This window comes from Amphiura filiformis, chromosome 14 (genome assembly GCF_039555335.1).
Source record: "Amphiura filiformis chromosome 14, Afil_fr2py, whole genome shotgun sequence".
NCBI classification, from domain to species: Eukaryota; Metazoa; Echinodermata; class Ophiuroidea; order Amphilepidida; family Amphiuridae; genus Amphiura; species Amphiura filiformis.
The window spans coordinates 3,929,013-3,954,605 of NC_092641.1; positions in this window are offsets into that span (position 1 = coordinate 3,929,013).

Here is a 25,593-nt window from a genome sequence, read left to right on the forward strand (position 1 = left end):
GAGTCATTGAGAGATGAGAGTGCAATATGATGCCTAAGTTTTGGACAGTATCAGATGGTTTTATGATACTATCACCAACTTTAAGTTCAATTTGGCTAAGAGTACTGAGTGTTTGCATTATACCGGCGACAAAAAAAAAGTTTTATTACTGTTTAGCGTGTGTTTATTTAAGCACATCTAGTTATTTAGTCTTTATCGAGAGGCACCTGGTTCTTTAGGGTTGAAAGATGTCAGAATCTGAGTGTCATCAGCGCCGATAAGTTAGTCCGTATTTGAGAATAATTCCTCCTATTGGAAGTGTATAGATGACATACATAAGCGGGCCTACAACGAATCCCTGTGGTATCCCATAACTAAGTGGACGAGCTTCTGAGAAAAATCCGTCAATGTGGACCTGCGAGAAACTGTTGTTAAGATATGAATGCACCCATTTCAGGACATTTCCAGAGATACCAAGGTTTTTCTCGAGCTGAGACAGCAGCACATCATGATCAATGGTGTCGACAAGTAACACCACCTCCCGATTGTCTACGGCATTCAACATCTCATTTTTGACTTTGACGAGCGCTGTCTCAGTGCAGTGTTCCTGTTTGATGTATATGCAGACTGATTAATTTCACTGAGATTGTTCACAAACATATATTGATTAATTTGTTTACAAACAACCTTTTCAATCCACCTACACACAAACTTAACATTTGACACAGGCCTATAATTGGCCAACTCATTAAAATCCAGGTTTGGATTCCTTACGATTGGAGAGATGATTGCCTGACCCAAAGGTTTTGGGAAAACACATTGAGACAGAGACATGTTGATCAAAAGAGGTGCACGGCTGTTTGATGTATATAGAATTGGCTTTATTATTAAGCAAATGCAAACTATAGATGGCGCTATTTATCCTAAATCATATATCTTTATTTGCAAGGGTTAGATGATTAATACCGCCATTAAAACAGCTGGAATAGGTGAAACAAGCAACAAGGAAATTTTATAAACATATTTTATCAAACAATAAAAGGAATTATTTGTATTAAAAGGTTGAAAGGGTAATTTCCAGTAACTAAATAGCGCCACCAATTTTGGCATTAATACACACATTTTATATCCCAAAAAGCTTTAAAATATACTATAAAAGTGAATAATTTTGTAAAAGAGGGGAAATTAAAGTTGAGAACGACTCAAAAGAATCTGTATACATTAGCACGATATCACTTTTAGCTGTTTAAGCCTAAAATTTGGTTATACATGATGTTTTGTTTGAAAAACTAATAAATGATCCCATCAAACAACCGTGGGTGAGGTGCGGTACAAAAGTGTCCAGATGATCTTTAAGCAGCCAGGTATGTATGGTACCAAGCTTGCATAATTTAGTTGGACACTTGGAAACCATTTTACGAAAGTCTATGAACGAGGAATAACAGGTTTATTAGCAGAAGCAAGTTGTTCACTAGAATTGGAAAAACAATTGTCTTTATGGAGATCTTTACGTAATTTAGCAACCTTAGTTTCAAAAAGTCAGCAAACTTGTTACATACGTTTTGAGTAGTATCACAAGATTGTGAAGGTTTGCCAGATATATTCAAGAGGGTATCTATAGTTTGAGAAATACCCTTAGCATCAGAACTAGGTAATTTTTCATGATAAAATTCAACTTAAATTCTCTCAATAAGCTTGTTAACATGGACGCTTGAACCAGGTAGCCCTGTTTGTCTACCAGTAAGCCATCTTTTCTCCATTTTCTTTCTAACCTACGACGCAACCTTGTTTGCTCTCTGATATCAGCATTGTACCATGGATACCGTGGTTTAATAGTACGGTACTTAGTCTCTTTAGGGGCGTGGTTGTCCATAATGGTGCATAACATATCATCAAACTCATTGAGATACTGTTCACAAGAAGCATCAGATGGTAAGGTACTAAGAGCAGTCAAGTTAGCTCAATCGTTAAGGCGTTCGACTATGGTGCGAGAGGTTGCAGGTTCGATCGAACCCTGGCTGTGCCTAGTATGCTCTTGAGTTAGCTTGAAATTCCCCTGGACAAGGAATTTACTGCTAATTATCTCGTTGTAACTCGTACGAAACTCGGGGAGCTGATCCTGGTTGCGATGATTATTTGTAGAATGTCTAGGGTGTGCGCTCTTGTAGCAGCAAAGTCCCTGATTTGTTGTTAAATGGTTTATGGAATGATGTGGGGGCCGTAGTGGTCAGCGACAATCTGTAAAGTGTGCTGATGCTTGTGGATCAACATCTAGGCGTTGTGCCTGTGCGAAGCGCACTATAAATCACTGCGCTTTTCTTATTTTTTTTTACTATAAAGATCATACGTTTGTGAAGATTATCATCCATCCAGGTAGTAAACGATATTGATACTGAACTATAATCTAGTCAACTGGACTTATTATTTTTGAGTGGGAATTTTTCACGTCCAATCCTGAACGCATCATCAGCCCTACTGATCATCTGGCGGTAAAAGATCATTGACCCAAGAAACGGATGTTGTAGTATCACAGGTCACCTTTGCGTTCAACCTGAGAGGTATCTTCCTGATCGATGAGCTGTAGCCCGGCCAAGTTGTGACGTAGGCCGCCTCCCCTGTTAAGTGAAGGCTCCTCCGGTTTCATGTAAATTGCTTCTTTGACCCCTCTCTCAAACCATCTGCTTTCTCTGTCCAAGATTTTAACATCCTTGTTGTCAAATGGATGTTTTGTAATGTCCAAAAAATTATAGACGGCCGAGTCACCGCAACCAGTGCTGGCTCGTCTGGTACATGCGTTTAGCAGGCGTTTGTTTAGTCCCCCTATATACAGCTCTTTGCATCCACTATCTTGACACTGAATCGCGTAAACGATGTTGCTTTACTTGTCTTTAGGTTGTTTATCTTTGGAGTGGACTAGGCTGGACGTAAAGTGTTCTTGGGTTTATTTATTTATTTATTTATTTATTTAACCTGGGGTGACCAATCAATGAACTGACATAGGTCATATGATTGCACATTACATCAAAAGCATCAAGGAAATATACATAACAGTAGAGAAAACGTTTTTTTTAATGACAAAACACAATGGATTCAGGTATCTGGAGCCAAAGCTGGAGCAACGTCAGCTCTGACCCAGCATATCCAAGAACAAGAAACAGAAGCGCAGGGACATAACTGAATGGAAAAGAACATCCCTGCGCCCAAGACATGCTACCAGCAGGTAAACACCGGGGTCAGCCCGAAAAACACTCCAACAGCACCCCAGCTACCTAAACCAGTGTAAAGACCTGGATGAAACCCTGACCACCAACAACGCCCACTCCATCCACCGGAGCACCACCACGGGCCCCAAACCACTACCCGCGAGCCAGCATCCCCAGCATGCGTCCCAGGAGCCAACATCCCAAGGCAAACACGAGCACACAGTCGACTCCCAGGTCCACATACCGCCACCACCAGCCCACAGGCAGCCGGGATTAGGCCCATGGCCATGCCCTAGGGGGCAGAGCTAAAAGTGTAAAAGTCAGGGGTTTACCCAGTCCGAAATATTGCACACAAACATTTAAATAGTTCAAAAAATAAATTAAAGATAAAAAATTAAGATGAAACTAGATATAGAGAGGAAATAATATGTTATTCATAACCTGCATTGGATGAAGCCCTGACCCCCACCGCCGCCCACTCCACCCACCGGAGCACCCCCATGGGCCCCAAAACACTACCCACAAGCCGGCAGCCCAACATACGTCCCAGGAGCCACATCCCATGGCAAAAGCGAGCACACAGTCAGGCTCCCAGATCCACATGCCACTACCAACACACAGGCAGCCGGATAAAATATAGGCCTATGGCCATGCCCCAGGGGGCAGAGGTAGTGGTGCAAAAGTCAGGTACCCCTTTGTCTCGAAAAATCTAACGGAGTTTCTCTGAAAGTCCGGAGACGTAGGGATAGTGATGTTACTATCGCAAGTTACCTTACCGTCATCTTGAGTCTTGCGTGCGGCAGCGGCGGCGCATTTGTCGGTAGATTAGGTATGAGAGAGTGCTTTGAGAAAGGTCCAATTACGATAACCGCAAAGGTTCAGGGCTATTTATAGATGTTACCGTTCCTGTTCCTTCGCGTCCTCGCTAGAGGGAATATTGTTCGCTTTATGAAATAAAGTGCCGATTACACCCAGTTTGTGCACCAATGGGTGGTGTGATTTAAACAGCAGATACTGATCTGTGAGCGTGTCCTAGGATGTTTCTAGGCTGCCATCGCTTTGCACGGTGACCAGACAGTCTAGAAACGCAAGTTTGTTGTCTTTCAGTTTTTCTAGAGTGAACTTGATATGTTCGATGACATTATTGATACGATTGTAGAAAGGGGCTAGTTGATCTTTACGTAGCTTCACCCAAGTGTCATCAACATAACGATACCAGTGGAAGGGGTACCAGCATACGATGTAAGGGCCAACTGTTCAAACAGTTCCGTAAACAAGTTTACGACAATCGGCGATACTGGTGACCCCATTGCGCAACCATGGCGTTGTCTGTAGAACTTGCCATCGTAGACAAAGTAGGTCGTGTTCAGACATACTTCAAGAAGTTCACAAACTTGGTCAAGACTGAGGGCTGTGCGCTCCTTCAGGGTATTATCCTTCCTTAAGAATTAAGGTGGTACACGTCATGCAAACAACGCTGAAACGTCATACGAAGTTATGGTCTCGATGTCATCCAAATGAATGCCGCAAACTTTGATTACAAAATCCTGGGAGTTGACAAATGATGTTTGGATTTCCCAACCAGCGGTCCAATAATATAAGCGATGTGTTTTGCTACATTATAAGTCACCGAGTCCACGCAGCTTACTATAGTCTCAACGGAGCGTGCGGTTTGTGGATCTTCGGCAGACCGTAGAACCTGGGTATCGACTCGCCCGGGTGCAGTTTGTGATACAAGTTGCGATCAATAACCTCAGATTTTTCAAGGATTTGGAGACAGTCTATCACTTTCTTACAGTGGTTCGTAGTCTTAGTATCATTTAGCAGTACACACCCCTTGCTATGATATTCAGTCTTATCTAACACAACAGTGCACCTATCCTTGTTCGCTGGTAAACTAGTGATGTCATTATCTCCACCAAGGGTTTTAATTGCTTCTAGTTGCTGTTTGTTCAAGTTCGAGTTTGGAGCCTTCGCGTTAACAAGGCAAGATGATATTTTTTTTATTTTTTTAAATTTTTTTATTTGACAAATTCGGCTAAAAATACATCAAAAAGCAAAGTAAAATTACGCAGTACATGCAAAAGGAAACAAAAGTAAAAATAGACCCAATGGGCTAGCCAGGAAGAGGCAGAAGCATCAAGACACTGTCACCAAAAGGTGTGACTCCTCCAACCCATTGGGGCAATTACATAAAAAGATATACTATTGCACTGTTTAAACACATTGTGTGTACATCCACATCACAAGGATGCACCCGCCAGCCACCACACGTGTCTCCCCAACCCACCAGCCAGGAACAAAAACAAGACCCATGCCACTCCAAATCATCCCCAAGCCACATTGCCTACATGAAGGAATACAGAAAACATTCCCAAACCAGGCAACCCTGTGACGACCCCAAGCGACCAGGACCCGGGACGAGTCCGGCATCCACCCAAGGCCAACAAATGAAAAGAGACACATGCAGCAGCCGACAAGCCCACCCTCCAGATATGGATGTACACATTATTACATTATTACAAGATGGAAAACTGCTCAGTGACCCCTACCTATCAGACACATGGATTTACCCCCCCTCCTCCCCGGCCCACCTGAACCCAACTTTACTTTTAACCTTAAATCCTCCGCGTCCGATGTGCTCAAGGTGTTGTGTTTGATAGCAGATTCAGTAGCAGTGATCAGATCAACATGCGGTATCCGATTTAGTGCCACAGAAAAGTTCAATCCTCTCGCGAAAACATCCCTTTCGGTCTCGGACTTAACACATTGATCTTTTAGCTCACTGTCCAGTTCAAATCCTTCGCTGTTCCTCCAATTTCTATCCGAATCCGATCGTGATGCACGTGTCGAGTTCTGCAACCTTGCAAACTTTTCTTGTTGTCTGGACTTCGACTTGGGATGCTGAGTCAACTGCGCCTGCACGGTGAACTGTGATACTTCGTCGTACACAACAGCTGGTAATTTCGCATGTAAATCCTCCGAAATACTATTTATTTCATTCCTCAAAACATTGATAAAATTGGTAAAATTATTCTGACGAACACGTTCGTTGAGCAGATCTATCTGCGCTGTGACTATGATTTTATTAGCCTAATTACCTTTCACAAGCGGTTTAATCCACAGGCTAAATGGTGTTGTTTTGGAGTGTAAACACCGTAGATTGAAACGGAGTTGGTTTCTATAGTCCGCTAATTTTCTCGAGGTTTTCTCAAATTATTCGAACCAAATTCAGGCTATCATGGTCAAATTGGTTGAGAATACGTTTGTAAAGATTTTCATTCATCCAGGTAGTAAATATCATATTTGAACTGAACTTGATTTATGGCCTAAAGTTACGGCATTTAACAATTTTCTTAGGTAGACATGGTTTAGCAATATCAATGTGATACATAACCATGAGATGATCGGACCAAAAGTCACTTTCAATCTCACAGGAACGCACTAATTTTTCAGACGTTTTTGTAGCCTCTGTCCGCTGCGCTGATCTGGTCCTTTTCTCGTCATTGCTGTTTGACGCCAACTCATCAGCCAGATACTCATCAATGACTTTCCAGCCATCATCTGACGCAATTCTGATAAGCTTATTTCTTTTGTTTATTTCACCAACCGCCTCTTCCAAATCTGCTAATCCCTCCTGACCATTTCCTTTACGGAATTTGACTATCGCTTTCGTGATTCTGTCTCTCTCTGTTCACTGTTGTAATCAAACTGGATTGCATTTCCTCTGTACTTGAATTTTACTGGACTCTATAACCTGATCTTTCTGAGCAGTCAGTGCTTCATCTATAAAATACAGAAATAAAAAATGTTATTGACGTTTTCCAACATGCATACCAAGTACTATGGTCAAACAACATGAGCTGATCCTGGTTGCGATGATTATTTGTGGAATGTCTAGGGTGTGCGCTCTTGTAGCAGCAAAGTCCCTGATTTGTTGTTAAATGGTTTATGGAATGATGTGGGGGCCGTAGTGGTCAGCGACAATCTGTAAAGTGTGCTGAGGCTTGTGGATCAACGTCTAGGCGTTGTGCCTGTGCGAAGCGCACTATAAATCACTGCGCTTTTCTTATTTTTTTTACTATAAAGATCATACGTTTGTGAAGATTATCATCCATCCAGGTAGTAAACGATATTGATACTGAACTATAATCTAGTCAACTGACTTATTATTTTTGAGTGAGAATTTTTCACGTCCAATCCTGAACGCATCATCAGCCCTACTGATCATCTGGCGGTAAAAGATCATTGACCCAAGAAACGGATGTTGTAGTATCACAGGTCACCACCTTTGCGTTCAACCTGAGAGGTATCTTCCTGATCGATGAGCTGTAGCCCGGCCAAGTTGTGACGTAGGCCGCCTCCCCTGTTAAGTGAAGGCTCCTCCGGTTTCATGTAAATTGCTTCTTTGACCCCTCTCTCAAACCATGAGATGTCCAAATAATTATAGACGGCCGAGTCACCGCAACCAGTGCTGGCTCGTCTGGTACATGCGTTTAGCAGGCGTTTGTTTAGTCCCCTATATACAGCTCTTTGTATCCACTATCTTGACACTGAATCGCGTAAACGATGTTGCTTTACTTGTATTTAGGTTGTTTATCTTTGGAGTGGACTAGCGCTGGACGTAAAGTGTTCTTGGGTTTATTTATTTATTTATTTCTGATTTAACCTGGGGTGACCAATCAATGAACTGACATAGGTCATATGGTTGCACATTACATCAAAAGCATCAAGGAAATATACATAACAGTAGAGAAAAAAAGAAGTTTTTTTAATGACAAACACAATGGATTCAGGTATCTGGAGCCAAAGCTGGAGCAACGTCAGCTCTGACCCAGCATATCCAAGAACAAGAAACAGAAGCGCAGGGACATAACTGAATGGAAAAGAACATCCCTGCACCCAAGACATGCTACTAGCAGGTAAACACCGGGGTCAGCCCGAAAAACACTCCAACAGCACCCCAGCTACCTAAACCAGTGTAAAGACCTGGATGAAACCCTGACCACCACCAACGCCCACTCCATCCACCGGAGCACCACCACGGGCCCCAAACCACTACCCGCGAGCCAGCAGCCCCAGCATGCGTCCCAGGAGCCAACATCCCAAGGCAAAAACGAGCACACAGTCGACTCCCAGGTCCACATACCGCCACCACCAGCCCACAGGCAGCCGGGATTAGGCCCATGGCCATGCCCTAGGGGGCAGAGCTAAAAGTGTAAAAGTTTACCCAGTCCGAAATATTGCACACAAACATTTAAATAGTTCAAAAAATAAATTAAAGATAAAAAATTAAGATGAAACTAGATATAGAGAGGAAATAATATGTTATTCATAACCTGCATTGGATGAAGCCCTGACCCCCACCGCCGCCCACTCCACCCACCGGAGCACCCCCATGGGCCCCAAAACACTACCCACGAGCCGGCAGCCCAACATACGTCCCAGGAGCCACATCCCATGGCAAAAGCGAGCACACAGTCAGGCTCCCAGATCCACATGCCACTACCAACACACAGGCAGCCGGATAAAATATAGGCCTATGGCCATGCCCCAGGGGGCAGAGCTAGTGGTGCAAAAGTCAGGTACCCCTTTGTCTCGAAAAATCCAACGGAGTTTCTCTGAAAGTCCGGAGACGTAGGGGATAGTGATGTTACTATCGCAAGTTACCTTACCGTCATCTTGAGTCTTGCGTGCGGCAGCGGCGGCGCATTTGTCGGTAGATTAGGTATGAGAGAGTGCTTTGAGAAAGGTCCAATTACGATAACCGCAAAGGTTCAGGGCGTTTTATAGATGTTACCGTTCCTGTTCCTTCGCGTCCTCGCTAGAGGGAATAGTGTTCGCTTTATGAAATAAAGTGCCTATTACACCCAGTTTGTGCACCAATGGGTGGTGTGATTTAAACAACAGATACTGATCTGTGAGCGTGTCCTAGGATGTTTCTAGGCTGCCATCGCTTTGCACGGTGACCAGACAGTCTAGAAACGCAAGTTTGTTGTCTTTCAGTTCTTCTAGAGTGAACTTGATATGTTCGATGACATTATTGATACGATTGTAGAAAGGGGCTAGTTGATCTTTACGTAGCTTCACCCAAGTGTCATCAACATAACGATACCAGTGGGAGGGGGTACCAGCATACGATGTAAGGGCCAACTGTTCAAACAGTTCCGTAAACAAGTTTACGACAATCGGCGATACTGGTGACCCCATTGCGCAACCATGGCGTTGTCTGTAGAACTTGCCATCGTAGACAAAGTAGGTCGTGTTCAGACATAATTCAAGAAGTTCACAAACTTGGTCAAGACTGAGGTCTGTGCGCTCCTTCAGGGTATTATCCTTCCTTAAGAATTAAGGTGGTACACATGTAAACAACGCTGAAACGTCATACGAAGTTATGGCCTCGTTGTCATCCAAATGAATGCCGCAAACTTTGATTACAAAATCCTGGGAGTTGACAAAAGATGTTTGGATTTCCCAACCAGCGGTCCAATAATATAAGCGATGTGTTTTGCTACATTATAAGTCACCGAGTCCACGCAGCTTACTATAGTCTCAACGGAGCGTGCGGTTTGTGGATCTTCGGTAGACCGTAGAACCTGGGTATCGACTCGCCCGGGTGCAGTTTGTGATACAAGTTGCGATCAATAACCTCAGATTTTTCAAGGATTTGGAGACAGTCTATCACTTTCTTACAGTGGTTCGTAGTCTTAGTATCATTTAGCAGTACACACACCTTGCTATGATATTCAGTCTTATCTAACACAACAGTGCACCTATCCTTGTTCGCTGGTAAACTAGTGATGTCATTATCTCCACCAAGGGTTTTAATTGCTTCTAGTTGCTGTTTGTTCAAATTCGAGTTTGGAGCCTTCGCGTTAACAAGGCAAGATGATATTTTTTTAATTTTTTTAAATTTTTTAATTTTACAAATTCGGCTAAAAATACATCAAAAAGCAAAGTAAAATTACGCAATACATGCAAAAGGAAACAAAAGTAAAAATAGACCCAATGGGCTAGCCAGGAAGAGTCAGAAGCATCAAGACACTGTCACCAAAAGGTGTGACTCCTCCAACCCATTGGGGCAATTACATAAAAGATATACTATTGCACTGTTTAAACACATTGTGTGTACATCCACATCACAAGGATGCACCCGCCAGCCACCACACGTGTCTCCCCAACCCACCAGCCAGGAACAAAAACAAGACCCATGCCACTCCAAATCATCCCCAAGCCACATTGCCTACATGAAGAAATACAGAAAACATTCCCAAACCAGGCAACCCTGTGACGACCCCAAGCGACCAGGACCCGGGACGAGTCCGGCATCCACCCAAGGCCAACAAATGAAAAGAGACACATGCAGCAGCCGACAAGCCCACCCTCCCGATATGGATGTACACATTATTACATTATTACAAGATGGAAAACTGCTCAGTGACCCCTACCTATCAGACACATGGATTTACCCCCCCCTCCCCGGCCCACCTGAACCCAACTTTACTTTTAACCTTAAATCTTCCGCGTCCGATGTGCTCAAGGTGTTGTGTTTGATAGCAGATTCAGTAGCAGTGATCAGATCAACATGCGGTATCCGATTTAGTGCCACAGAAAAGTTCAATCCTCTCGCGAAAACATCCCTTTCGGTCTCGGACTTAACACATTTATCTTTTAGCTCACTGTCCAGTTCAAATCCTTCGCTTTTCCTCCAATTTCTATCCGAATCCGATCGTGATGCACGTGTCGAGTTCTGCAACCTTGCAAACTTTTCTTGTTGTCTGGACTTCGACTTGGGATGCTGAGTCAACTGCGCCTGCACGGTGAACTGTGATACTTCGTCGTACACAACAGCTGGTAATTTCGCATGTAAATCCTCCGAAATACTATTTATTTCATTCCTCAAAACATTGATAAAATTGGTAAAATTATTCTGACGAACACGTTCGTCGAGCAGATCTATCTGCGCTGTGACTATGATTTTATTAGCCTAATTCCCTTTCACAAGCGGTTTAATCCACAGGCTAAATGGTGTTGTTTTGGAGTGTAAACACCGTAGATTGAAACGGAGTTGGTTTCTATAGTCCGCTAATTTTCTCGAGGTTTTCTCAAATTATTCGAACCAAATTCAGGCTATCATGGTCAAATTGGTTGAGAATACGTTTGTAAAGATTTTCATTCATCCAGGTAGTAAATATCATGCTTGAACTGAACTTGATTTATGGCCTTAAAGTTACGGCATTTAACAATTTTCTTAGGTAGACATGGTTTAGCAATATCAATGTGATACATAACCATGAGATGATCGGACCAAAAGTCACTTTCAATCTCACAGGAACGCACTAATTTTTCAGACGTTTTGTAGCCTCTGTCCGCTGCGCTGATCTGGTCCTTTTCTCGTCATTGCTGTTTGACGCCAACTCATCAGCCAGATACTCATCAATGACTTTCCAGCCATCATCTGACGCAATTCTGATAAGCTTATTTCTTTTGTTTATTTCACCAACCGCCTCTTCCAAATCTGCTAATCCTCCTGACCATTTCCTTTACGGAATTTGACTATCGCTTTCGTGATTCTGTCTCTCTCTGTTCACTGTTGTAATCAAACTGGATTGCATTTCCTCTGTACTTGAATTTTACTGGACTCTATAACCTGATCTTTCTGAGCAGTCAGTGCTTCATCTAAAAAATACAGAAATAAAAATGTTATTGACGTTTTCCAACATGCATACCAAGTACTATGGTCAAACAACATGAGTATACATACATGTCATACTTGATACAAAAACATATTATATATTCCTTCACTCCTCCCACCCACAGCTTCTTTCATTATAGCTGATATGCTATCTAGGGAGATTACTTGAACTGGTCCTTTCACCTGAACCTGTTGGGCAGCTTGCTGTTGCTATACCGGAGATTGTTCTACTTTGCTGTTGTTGTTGAACTTCAACGTTCAAGTCTTGCAATTGAAGACCTGAGCGCAAGAAGACCGCAAGTCCACTTGGCCCGTCAGCATGTATACTAATGTTACGTATATTTTCTGAGGGATTTATAATGTTTAATACATGTTCCAGGGCGAAAACATCATGAAAGGTTGTGAAAGATTTGTTTTGGCCCCTAAACATGTATAAAATATTACCAAACTATACGAAACTATACGCAAGTTGAGTGTATACTTGTTGAGGGGCCAAGTTGACTTACGGTCTTCTTGCGCTCAGGTCTTCAATTGTTCTTCAACCAATTTTTGCCGAGCCTCAAACATTATCCAACCTTGTATTTCTTCTCCTTCTCAGTCTGAAACAACTATAAAAAAGAATGATAAATAACTGTTATAGAAACGGATTTTGTTTGAAGCTGATGCTTGAAGGAGAAACCAAGTTGCACGTCTGCACGCGCTGGGCTGAACACGTTCAATGGGATACCACACCCCTCCACGCGTTGGGCTGAACACGTTCAATGGGATACCACACCCTCCACGCGCTGGGCTGAACACGTTCAATGGGATACCACACCCCTCCACGCGCTGGGCTGAACACGTTCAATGGGATACCACACCCCTCCTCGCGCTGGGCTGAACACGTTCAATGGGATACCACACCCCTCCACGCGCTGGGCTGAACACGTTCAATGGGATACCACACCCCTCCACTGCATCCAAATTGTTTGCATTACATGATGGTGATGTTGGTGATACAAAACCAATCAAGCAGCATCCTTACATAAAAAGGGAACACCTCACAACTGAGATCAATTATATGCTAGACAGTGATATCATAGAACCAAGTAGTAGTGAATGGAGTTCACTATGTATCCTTGTTCCTAAGCCTGATGGTTCATATAGATTTGTCGCAGACATGAAAGCTGCAAATATTCGTTCAAAGACAGACTCCTACCCTATTCCAAGAATTATATACAAAGAAATATAGACAAAATTGGGAATGCGAAATTTGTTAGAAAGGGTACTGGCAGGTTTCACTCACAGATCGTTCCAAAGAGATCTCTGCCTTTTCTGTAAACCATTTGGTCTTTACCAGTACAAAATTATGCCATTCGGTTGGAAAAATGAGCCAGCCACTTTCCAGAGAATGGTGAATCAAATTGTGGCAGACATAGAGGGTTGTGAAGCGTATGTAGATGATTAATTGTTTACAGTCAAACTTGCAAACTTGGAACACATGGAGCAACTCTATCAATTGTATTCACAGATCACAATCCATCCATCTTCATCAACAGGATGAAGAACAGAAACCAACAAAGATTTGTGAGGTAGAGTTTGACTTTGCAAGAGTACAATCTGGACATCAAACATATTAAGGGAAAAGACAATGTGATGGCTGATGACTTATCCAGAATCGCATAAAAACTGACAAACAAAAAATCCTTTAAAAACAGGAACTTGTGTGTGACATGTAGTCACTGCGTATGTTGAGTTAAACATTCAAAGTTGATACTATATTGAAGTTGATGTAAAAGAAGAAAACTTTTTTTTTTCCATGACATTCAAACTTTCTTCTTTTAAGAGGGAGGGTGTGATGTGCCCTGAGTAATTTAATTTGATTATTTATCTTTGTTTACAATTTGTTGGGATTCACCTTTTCTATGTAATCACAGTAAACAAAGTCAGGACTATTTACGGATGGGGAATCCCCAAGAATATAACGTGGACATGACATCATATTGGGGAAACACACAGGAAGTGTTGTAATGTGAAAGGTTACTGTTTATAATTAATCTCGGGAATTCCCAGATTACATCATATGTTGTGAAAGTAGTAATTGGCTATTATGTACACGATTTTGGACACAGTTATTACAGTGTTGTTGTGGGCTAGTTAATGTGCTTAGAGTCCATATGACTTCAAAGAAAAACATATTTTATGTAGGCAATGTGCTACTATCCAGTAATTCCGGAGAAGATCTAGAATACGCCAAAGTGCGTACCTCTGTCAAGAAAGGAATTTATATTATATTCTTCTGTCGACTTGCTGAAGTCTGGTTTATGAAACAACACATCTGTCAATGTAAGTGGAAACAGGGGATCCAAGGCAGACCATTTTACTGAAGAAAGTGTGTGAAAGGTGAAAATTGCATCATTTTGGAGATATTCAACTGTGCGAGGATTTTATGCAAAGGATATAAAGGTCTTCAGTGGACTTCACTGAACAGTAATCTTTGCAGGACAAGCGAATCAGGATATACGTCAGACCTTTGAAATCAACAACAAGAAGAAGGCTGCTGGCTAAGTAACATTCATATATGCAATTGATTGATTACAAAGTGCATGTATTTGTGTTTATGTATCAGATCGTTATAAATCATACTTTACTTTTGATTAAAGATTCAAATGTTGTTAACTTAATCAAACAATGTGTTTTGTTGTGCATTCTGAAGTGAATTTTGGAAAGAGGTATTTTGGTATAATCTGAGTACAAGCCGCCGGTCATGAAATAACATGACCAATTTTAAAATTTGACCTTTGACCCTATTCTTTGACCTTTGGAATCATAAACATTTTTACCATGTTTAGAATGTCGTAAAAATCGTTCCTGTTGAATTTGAGCTCGATTGGACCAATTTTAAAATTTGACCTTTGACCCCATAACTTGACCCCTTGGGGCACAAATGTCATTAAATGCATTTTCTTGTGTTTAGAGTGTCACAATGGTTATTACTACCGAGTTTGAGCCCAATCCAAGCATGTCGGTAAATGTAAAGAAGAAAGAAGAAGAAAGAATTGGCGTAAGACAGAAGAACATCGTTGGACATCGCGTTGGCTTTTAAGAAAACAAAATACAGTCGTGGCAATGTCAACGACTGTCTAAGAAGAAAGAAAAATGCACACTAGTGACTATGTCACGGCTGTGTTAATACCTACACAAGAATGCCATCAATGTGTCATTTACAATGAAGTCACAACTGATCACATCCTAAATGATCAACAAATATAGGCGTAAATCCGGGGGATAACCCACCCATATTTGTATAAGGGGGATAGTCCATACATTGATACCCACTCCCAATGTTGACGCCTGTATGTAGGTTTCTCACTAAATTAACCTATTTAAGGTTAGCAACTATTTTAAACTGTTGCGATATGTTAGTTCACAGTATCTTGCGAATGGTAGTGAGCTTTAGAAGCCTTGCATTGATCATTTCAAAGCGATCTTGTAGAAGAATTCAAATATCAGTTATTGTAAAGAGGGCTGAAACAACAACAATTTTGTAAAACGTACATAACTCATTAACAACAATAAATCAAGCAAGTTTGCAAAGTATATGATTTGTAGCATGAATTGTTTTGGCTGCTTCGACCAACAATACCTCGTCTACCCTTGAGTCTAAAAATGGAAAGAGGTATTTTTGGTATAATCTGAGTACAAGCCGCCGGTCATGAAATAACATGACCAATTTTAAAATTTGACCTTTGACCCCTATTCGTTGACCTTTGGAATCATAAACATTTTTACCATGTTTAGAATGTCGTAAAAATCGTTCCTGTTGAATTTGAGCTCGATTGGACCAATTTTAAAATTTGACCTTTGACCCCATAACTTGACCCCTTGGGGCACAAATGTCATTAAATGCATTTTCTTGTATTTAGAGTGTCACAATGGTTATTACTACCGAGTTTGAGCCCAATCCAAGCATGTCGGTAAATGTAAAGAAGAAAGAAGAAGAAAGAATTGGCGTAAGACAGAAGAACATCGTTGGACATCGCGTTGGCTTTTAAGAAAACAAAATACAGTCGTGGCAATGTCAACGACTGTCTAAGAAGAAAGAAAAATGCACACTAGTGACTATGTCACGGCTGTGTTAATACCTACACAAGAATGCCATCAATGTGTCATTTACAATGAAGTCACAACTGATCACATCCTAAATGATCAACAAATATAGGCGTAAATCCGGGGATAACCCACCCATATTTGTATAAGGGGATAGTCCATACATTGATACCCACTCCCAATGTTGACGCCTGTATGTAGGTTTCTCACTAAATTAACCTATTTAAGGTTAGCAACTATTTTAAACTGTTGCGATATGTTAGTTCACAGTATCTTGCGAATGGTAGTGAGATTTGGCAAAAATTGCATTGATCATTTCAAAGCGATCTTGTAGAAGAATTCAAATATCAGTTATTGTAAAGAGGGCTGAAACAACAACAATTTTGTAAAACGTACATAACTCATTAACAACAATAAATCAAGCAAGTTTGCAAAGTATATGATTTGTAGCATGAATTGTTTTGGCTGCTTCGACCAACAATACCTCGTCTACCCTTGAGTCTAAAAATGCCCATTTTTGCACGCTTCGCGTGAATTTGTTGCACTTTTGGAAAAAACAAATTCCAATTACACCCCATGTCAAAAAATAAATCTACGCCACTGTTAACAAACAAACAAACAAACTAAGGAACACAATATAGCATCTGAGCTAGTATGAGCTAGAATAAAATATGAAGGAGAGAAAAAAAAGACGGAGAAGACTAAATGCAAAAAAAAAAGTAATAATATTCTCCCTGCTGCATGCACGCATATACTATTTTTATCGATATACACACACAAAGTTACGGCAAGTGTTTGTGTAATCCTAGTACATGTATTACCAACTAACAGACATAGTACATTATCATCTGCAAAATCGTGTTTTCTTCACCAATGAATTTTAGCAAACAAAACATTTAACTATCTGTAATCTTGCGTAAAGCGCATACTATTTCGGGACTGGTAGCGATTAGTTATGGATCATTCCTTCTTACTTTATTTTGAATAGTAATTAGTTCCAGATGTCTGGCATAAACTATAAGAATAGTTAGCGTTTGAGATATGCTGATGACGAAGTACAAATAAAACAAACACAAGGTGTTATAATGTGATTGGTTAGGGTGTGGTGTTATATCTCCGACTACTCACGGGAACAAAACATTCTTATCGGGATGATGCATTAACGTGAAAAACTCGGATTGACAGTGCAGCGTTGATGATACCTTATGTCGTGTATGTGGTGAATTGGTTAAAAACACCACGGGAAACAAGTCTTTGTAGAACGATACAGCAAGTAACCATTTAGTTATGTAAGTATTTGTTTACTCAATTTCACAAAATATGCATTCATTATTTTAATTAATTATGTAATGTAAAATATAGCCCAGGTTAAAGATTATAATCCCAGCAACCACAACACGCCAGGTTATATAAAGGGTATGAAACGTTTTCATAACATTCCAAAAACAATTTTGATAAGTTACTGCAAAATTCTAACATAATGTTATTTAAGTGTTGATAAAATATTTGGCAAAACATTTTTAAAATATGTTTATAGTCATGATAGTGTGCTTAATAAAACGTTTTCATGACCTGTATTATAATCGAACATTTAATGTTGTTAGAACATTTTTTACAAAACCAAAAAACCTAAACCTGTTTAGAACGTTTTCTGTTTGCTGATTATATTCTAACATTTTTTGTTATTAGTATGTGTAAATTTAAGGTCATTAAGAAGGTCATTGTGACAAAACGTTCCAATATGTATAACTCGTATATGGTGTAACAAAATATTTTTTTGCAATGTGGGAAACATATAAATCACGTGTTTCTTGTTCTGATATTTACCCGTTGAGGTAAATTCTTAAGCAGTTTAATAAGCTTGGTTTCAATCAAAGTAGTGGGCTATACATCAAAGTTATGGTAAATTGTGTACACTAGTCATAACACCATTTTGGCACTTTTGTATCTTTGTGCAACTAATCAATGCCAAAAGTGACTGAAAGGAACTGAACCGTTTACGTTCACTCAGGAATATAATAATATGACCTGATTTTGTATTCATTTAATTTGTTTAAAATATATAGTATGTTATTTAACACAAGAAAAATCACAAGAAAAAGCTGTGTTTTCTTCTATGATCTCAGATGTATACAGTAGCTCACAGCATGAAAGGCATATGTAATTTTACGTGGTACAAACTTGGTTATGCGTGGAAATGATAATCGAGCATAACTTTTGAACCTAGCGATAAACTTGAAGAACCAAAGGTAAAGATATCCTGTATTGCCTCGAATAGTCGCCCCCCCTCCAATAAATGCCCCTCCACTTTTTCAACCAAGATGTTTCAAAAATGCCGACATTTCCATGCTTATCTTGTGTAGTAAGCTTACCAAGTTGCTCACATGGTCGATAATAGCAGCCAGTGAACCAAAAGTCAGTGTTTATAGTTCATAGTTCGTCATTTTAGCGTGACTTTTAAGCTTACCTAATGATTTTAACGGGAATTGTCGTGCTAAAAATGACCTCTAATAAACGCCTCCCGTTTGGAAAATACAACGCCCCAGGGGGCGTTTATTCGAAGAAATACGGTATATTACATTACAATGTGTGAAATATTTACGGCATTGTCTTTTTTATTTTGTTCTTCAAAAACCGCTTGTAAACTGTTACAGCCTGTATGTATGTACGTAATCATTATGTATTCTTATTCAGTGGCTGTGGCCTAGTTCGTAAACACATAATCTGATTGGACAATCGCATGATTTACGGTGTCGTCTATCAGGGCGTAGACGACCCTACGTCACTGCGAGTATTGATAACGCGGCAACTTCAAAAACATTGCCTACCGGAACTACATTTCAAAATCCGCCTCTTCGGATCAATGTTTATGTTTACATCAGTGTGCACAAGTAAAGCCTTAGAAAAAGTAAATAAAGAATCCCATAAAAAAAGTGAAATCAGAATATGAATTGTAGTTATTGTTCAATATCCAGGTAGGTATTTGTCATATTCTAGTCGAGTATAATGTTTTGTGTAAGTAAGCTTACATATTGTACAGGCTAAAACATCGTCGTCTGCTGCTGGTTACTTTAATATTTACATGAGATTTCGTTCTCATGGATATACATTTCGACATAAGCGATTTTCCAATACTAGATATAAATCTGGACGATGTGGCCATCAGTTTATTTGACTGGGAAGGTGGTGAGGATGCAGATTTGTTAATGACCCTCGAGACGTGTCTAGATACTCATGAAACGCAAGCCGCTTCAGCAGCTGCCAATGCCGGTGAGCCGACTGTGCCAGCTCAAGCACCCACGGCACCGATCAGAGTTGAGGGCCCCGATCCATTCCCCCGGCTCACGGAGGAGCAACTTTTAGCTATAGAGGGTGCTAAGAATGAAAAGAGTACCAAAAAATCAACAAGTTGGGGAGTTAACAGACGGAAAGGTAAAATTTTTAATCATTTCCATTCATAGTAATATCGTAATTAAAAACAAGTACTACATTAACACGTGCCATATTGAGTGATTAGGTTCTAGTTGAGTCCAGATCACACTACTCTGTACAGTAGTAAAAACGTCTCAATTTACTAATAAAATGGCACAATTGTTTCAAACGTACGTAAAGCGGGTTCTATTTGAATAATTGCGTATACTTTATCTGATTTTAATACCACATTTCAACATTTAAACTCAAATAATTTAGGAACTACTTTCATACGCGCAATTCAGCTGAATACATACATTGGTAGAAGCGGTGATGGGGTTAGCAAAAATCAAAACAAAACCACGAGTGACGAAAGTAAAAAAAAAACATTTAATAACAAACAAAAATCAAATGCAGGGAGAACACCAATACTTTTTTTTTAAATTAAAATCATTTCAATTTCTTGCTAAAAATCAAATGATAAAACAAAATATGGTAAAAAACACGAAATACGAAAGAATTAGGACAACTTGCAGTTGCACTCGGAACAGTGCAGTAATGGATTATCAGTCCCGTTTTTGTGAAAAAGTACAATCATGGCGTGATGTAGCATATCATGTACGCATTACGGTGCTTAAGACCTTAAAGAAAAGGGAACTGATTATCACAAACTGTTTTAAGGTCTTTTTCTTGGTAAAATTTCCCAAATATTTACAGACATTTTACTGTATTTTTAAATTGTCAAATGTCTTCTACTTTTCCTCCAGAATGTTGTGTCCGTCGTGATATCTCTCCGGATTTTGAAGAATATCCTGCAGAGAAATTAAGCGAAATGCTACGCCAATTCTATGGTGAAGTACGGAAAGTTGATGGCCAGGCATATTCAAGAAACGGCCTTGCAGGCTTGCGGTCAGCGATACACCGCCATATAACATCCGCACCGTGGCATCGAAAGATTAACATTCTACAGGATGCAGAATTCAAAGCTGCAAATAATGTTCTTATAGGAACACTAAAGTTAAACAAGCGGGCAGTTTTGGATAACACCAAATCCTTCGCCGAGATATCCCAGGAAGATATGCAATGCCTGATGGCTTCTGGCGTCTTCAGTCTTGAAACCGCCCAAAAGTAACAAGACTGTGTATGGTTTTCTTTACAATTTTACCTGTGCCGCAGAGGATGTAAAGGCATTCGTCTTCCAGTTTGTGCATAATCGCGTAGGGGAGTATGTTCAACTCAAATACAATTAAGCAAGCAAGAACCACCCGGGTGGATTTAAAAATACAAATGATCCACGCAAGAAGATGTTCAGCACAGGGGGCCCTTGTGTCCAGTAAATGCGCTCAAAGTGTACATACAAAAGCTACACCCCGACTGCGGCGCCCTCTATCAGCGTCCCCAGACATCAAATGATGGTGGTTGGTATGCGCTATTCCCCTTGGGCGTCAAGAAGCTGCAGGGAATGATGTCCCGCATATCCTTGCTCGCAGGCCTCTCCAAGCGGTACGCAAACCACTGCCTGCGGGCTACTTGCATCGCCACTCTGATGCGCAGTGGGTACGACCCAATCACTGTCACACGCCTGTCTGGACATAATAATGTCGCAAGTGTTATGTCCTATTGCCTAGACCACCTCCACCTACATCAAGTGCTATCTCAGCTCCACCTACAGCAAGTGCCATATCAGCTCCACCTGCAGCAAGTGCCATCTCAGCTCCACCAGCAACAAGTGCCAACCTGCAAGAAACACCAAGATCAAAAATGGTTGTTCAGTCAAAAACAATGAGTAGACACACTAATGCACTGCCTGCAACTTTTGCCAACTGCACTGCCACCATTGGATCACTTACTGTAGGATCTCCAAATGACATGAATCAAGCTCAAAAGTGAACTTGTTACATTTTTATTTGAGCTCCGTACATCATAGGACATTAATTAAATTAGTATAATTAATTAAAAAATAAAATGTAAATGACCAAATTTTAAGTTATTTTGTGTGATGTATGAATGATCCATTTTTTTAAAAAGAATATGGATGTCAAGATATACAAATTGAACTGAAAATAAAAATATTTTTAATGACGTCTGTGAATTTAATAGTGTGATGGCCAAGGCCACGGGTAATAATTTCTCAATGTAAATAATTATCTAGGGTTTAATAAGCATACGCCATAATTTTTCAAGCAAGATTATTCAAAATTTTGTGATGGTTCACAACTGAAATGTTTGAAGTAAGTGATTGTATTATTTAGTTTTGGCCCTGGACAATGTAAATATTTTTTTGCAATAATCTGAACCACACAGCATGCACAGGGCCTATGGCCGATTAATTTTAATGACAAATTGCAAAATACTTATTGAAATTTTAACGACAATGTATGTACCATGCTTGACTAACACACAGCGAGGACAGTAACCGGGCTAATCGGGGCTATTGTCAGTAGCCTTAGTCAGATGTCCTTCGGCTCTTATGTGACACAAAACTATTAAACAGGTCGATATAAAATGGCTATGCGTGGCGGTGGATTTAACCTACCATGGCGATTTCTGCCATGAAGATATCGGGGCGATGACACTGTGCGTCACCATGTACGAAGCATGTCTATTGTTGGGGGTAATTCAGGCAGTCAGTACAGTCTCCAACTCGTGCTGTGTACATGCATGCATGCATTGCATGATCTTTGACATGACACTGTGACAGTGAGTACAATGTACCACGACCACGTGAGCATTGTTTTCCACCTTTTTTCTTTTTCTTGATGAATAAAACGGTGAAACTCAAGTATAGAAAGGTACTACATCGACATGTCTTTGTTCTGATTTTCTTATCCATGATTTTAATGAAGATCTCGTCGGTAATAAATTGAGGTGAAAATGGACTCCATGATTTCATCCTTCGGTTCGTTATTTTTGAAAGAACGCAAGTGCGCGTCAGCTGATCCATTCAAGGAAGCAAAATCATGACGTCATATGAATATTAGACCCCTACTCCGCGGGGGAATCCGTGTGGGTGGTTTATTTTTGGTAGCGGTAATAAAGACATTTTGAACGCTCATCCACTTCTCAAAATATTGGACCTGCCTGTCACACGGTAGAGAATAGTCAAAACTAAAATTCCTATCGTTTATTCTCTAAATCACCCTCAAATGCGGACGATTGTTTATAACACCAATTGTTGAGCCGTAAACGTGGTATGTGCAGTTAGCTGTAAGTAGTATCCAACTCCATAACCAAAGCTGCTATACAGGGTGTCTCAATAAAAATAGGCCCTGTGAATTGGGGAACGTAACTTAAAATGTCGGCAGTAAAATCAAAACTTTTTTAAAGATTCAAAAACCATGACATTTCTTCTTTCCAATGGTGCAAAAAACATCAAAATCCGTCCACGCGTCACTGAGATAATTGGGATTTTACAAATAGACCCATTTTTGGACCGTTCCAATGGGAAATACACATTAAACACTAATGTGCTACATTGATGGACAAAAAGAAATGAAGTTGCTGGGTACGAATTAAAAAAAACCCAATAAATTAATCTATCAAAGAATGTTTTTCACACCTTTCTGTTAGGGTTAACATTAATTATGTAAAAATATATCTTCTAAAAATATTGTTCAAACATTTCTTAAGCAACAATAGGGCTAAGCGGTCACTTAGGTTTCATAGTATACACATGCATGACCAGAAAACACGAAAAATGGTTCTTTCCCAAGAATGAATCTCACGAATGGCGTTTAGTGGCCCAAAAAACGCCAGTTGATGCGCGATTAGTGATTTTCAAAACGTCATAGCCTAAACAGTTAGATTCATCCTTTTGAGCAAAAACATCCATATACAGGAATTGAGCACATTTTAACAACAAATAAGCAGGATTTTTATCTGAAAGGTAGCACAATACGGGATTTAAAAAGAATACACCCTTTATATGATTTCTTTATATTTTCTAATAGTTATAATGTTTGAGTGATGGTCCTAGTGCAAATCAGTTGAGGAAACACGCTTTGCGAATTAACGGGATCAATAAATGACGCCTAAACCATGTAAAGCTGTGTAAACGCATGTAGCATGTGTACATTAATATGAAACTTAAGTGACCCCGTGGCCCTTTTGTTGCTTGAGAAATGTATATTTTCACATATTGTTGACCCAAAGAGAAAGGTGTTTGAGAGATTGATTGATTGGTTGATGTTTTCAACTCGTACCCAGCAAGAATGAGTTTACTTAATTTCTTTTATCCATTCTAAACTACAATGCCGCACATTTATGTGTATTGCCCCATTGGAACGGTCCAAAAATGGGTCTATTTGTAAAATCCCAATTATCTCAGTGACGCATGAACAGATTTTGATCATTTGTGCACCATCTTAAAGACAAAACGTCATGGTTCTTGAATCTACTAAAAAGTTTTGATTTTACTGCCGACTTTCTAAGTTACGTCCCGTAATCCACAGGGCCTATTTTTATTGAGACACCCTGTAAAAGCACCTTATCTTTGATTTTAATGCTTCACTTTCCACGTGACCTTACGGATTAATGTACAACGTCTATTCTTGGAAATATACTCCGAAGTATATCCTATTGTTTCTTGGTAGTTGGAAAAAGTCGGTTCTATAACCCTTCAACCAACTCTAAAAAGTACCTAATGAGCTATACACATAAAGAAGGTTATCATTTTGGTAGCCGTTTTGAATTGATGCAGGAAAGAAGAATATTGTTTGTTGAGTGAAAACGAAACACACCCCTTCTCCTGAAATCACTGGTTACAGACTAAAATCGTCTTTTACAATCGATTCAGGAAATACAATTACATTATCTTTGATTAAGGCTTTTAAAAATCGGTATTTTAAGGCGACACCTTGCACGTGACCTTGAGGATCAATGTGCCACTCACAATTTTGGAAACATACCAGTTCGTGCTCAGGACATATGTCCCTATCATAGGGCATGTAACAAATATCGGTTCTGGATACCTCCAACGAAACGATTTTCGCCGAGGCCCAGTTCATAGATTATAAGCCCCAACATGCTTACTACTGGGTCTCCTGTGTTCATTAAAGCGTGTTTTCAGAGAGCGTTCAGTTTCGCCAATATAGGCTTCTTTGCAAAACTGTTACCGGTACCGGACAGTGCAAAGAAGCCTATATTGGCGAAACTGAACGCTCTCTAAAAACACGTTTTAATGAATACAGGAGATCCAGTAGTACAGCATTAGAGGTTTCAAACCACATTCACACCGAGTCTCCAGGACATTTTGTGGACTTGGATAAAGTCCGCATACTTGACAGAGACAGTAGGTGGTTCCAACGTGGAGTCAAAGAAGCAGTTCACATCAAAGACAACCAACCATCTCTCAACAAAGGCGGGGGCCGGTTCAAACTTTTAGGAGTCTACGAGTCTGTTATCAGGTCAAAGGTCAAGAAAATCACGACCTGATACAGTCACTCACTCGCTGATGATAGATGGAGTACCATCGGAAAACTCGAGGTAGGAATTAATTCCTTGTGTTTGGATCAAAAGTTTAAATCAAAATCATGAAAATGACTCTTTTTTTGAGAAAATAAGACGTTTAAAATTCATATTCTGCAAAAACCAACTTAAGCGATGAGTTCCTTCGAAAGAGACAGATTTGACCTAGACAAAATTTGACGTCATGAAATGACCGTGCCTGCTTTGCCAGAATGGACTATAAACATTCTCAATGCACAGAACGTATACTGTTGTTGTTCACAGAAAAAAACACCTCTGAATTAAGTATTGCAAATTTAATGTTTTTTAAACAAATGGATAAAATCAGCCGCTTCTTTTTTTTATATATTAGTAAATTATGATATTACAATTCATATGTATATATATCAATATCATGAGAAAGATTTGGGCTAAAAAAAAAAAAAAATAATTTGAGCTTAGAATTTCAGCGTGATCAATCTGAGACTAGCATATAAACCGTGTTCAGTCCACAAACTCATGTATCTGATTTCCCTGTGCGATATTGCAATGCTATAGTTATTATAGTTTCAGTTGGATGAAATATTACAAAGCAAACGCATAGTAACAATACTTTGTGAGGCTTTGTTTCCGAAATAAGAACAATAGTCTGCATATTGTTATGCAACATTGTTATGGTAAACAATAGTACAACTCATTGTTGCTAATGTCAAACTTGTCAAAATGATTGTGATTGTGTCACACAAGTAAATGAGAGCATGATATATTTAT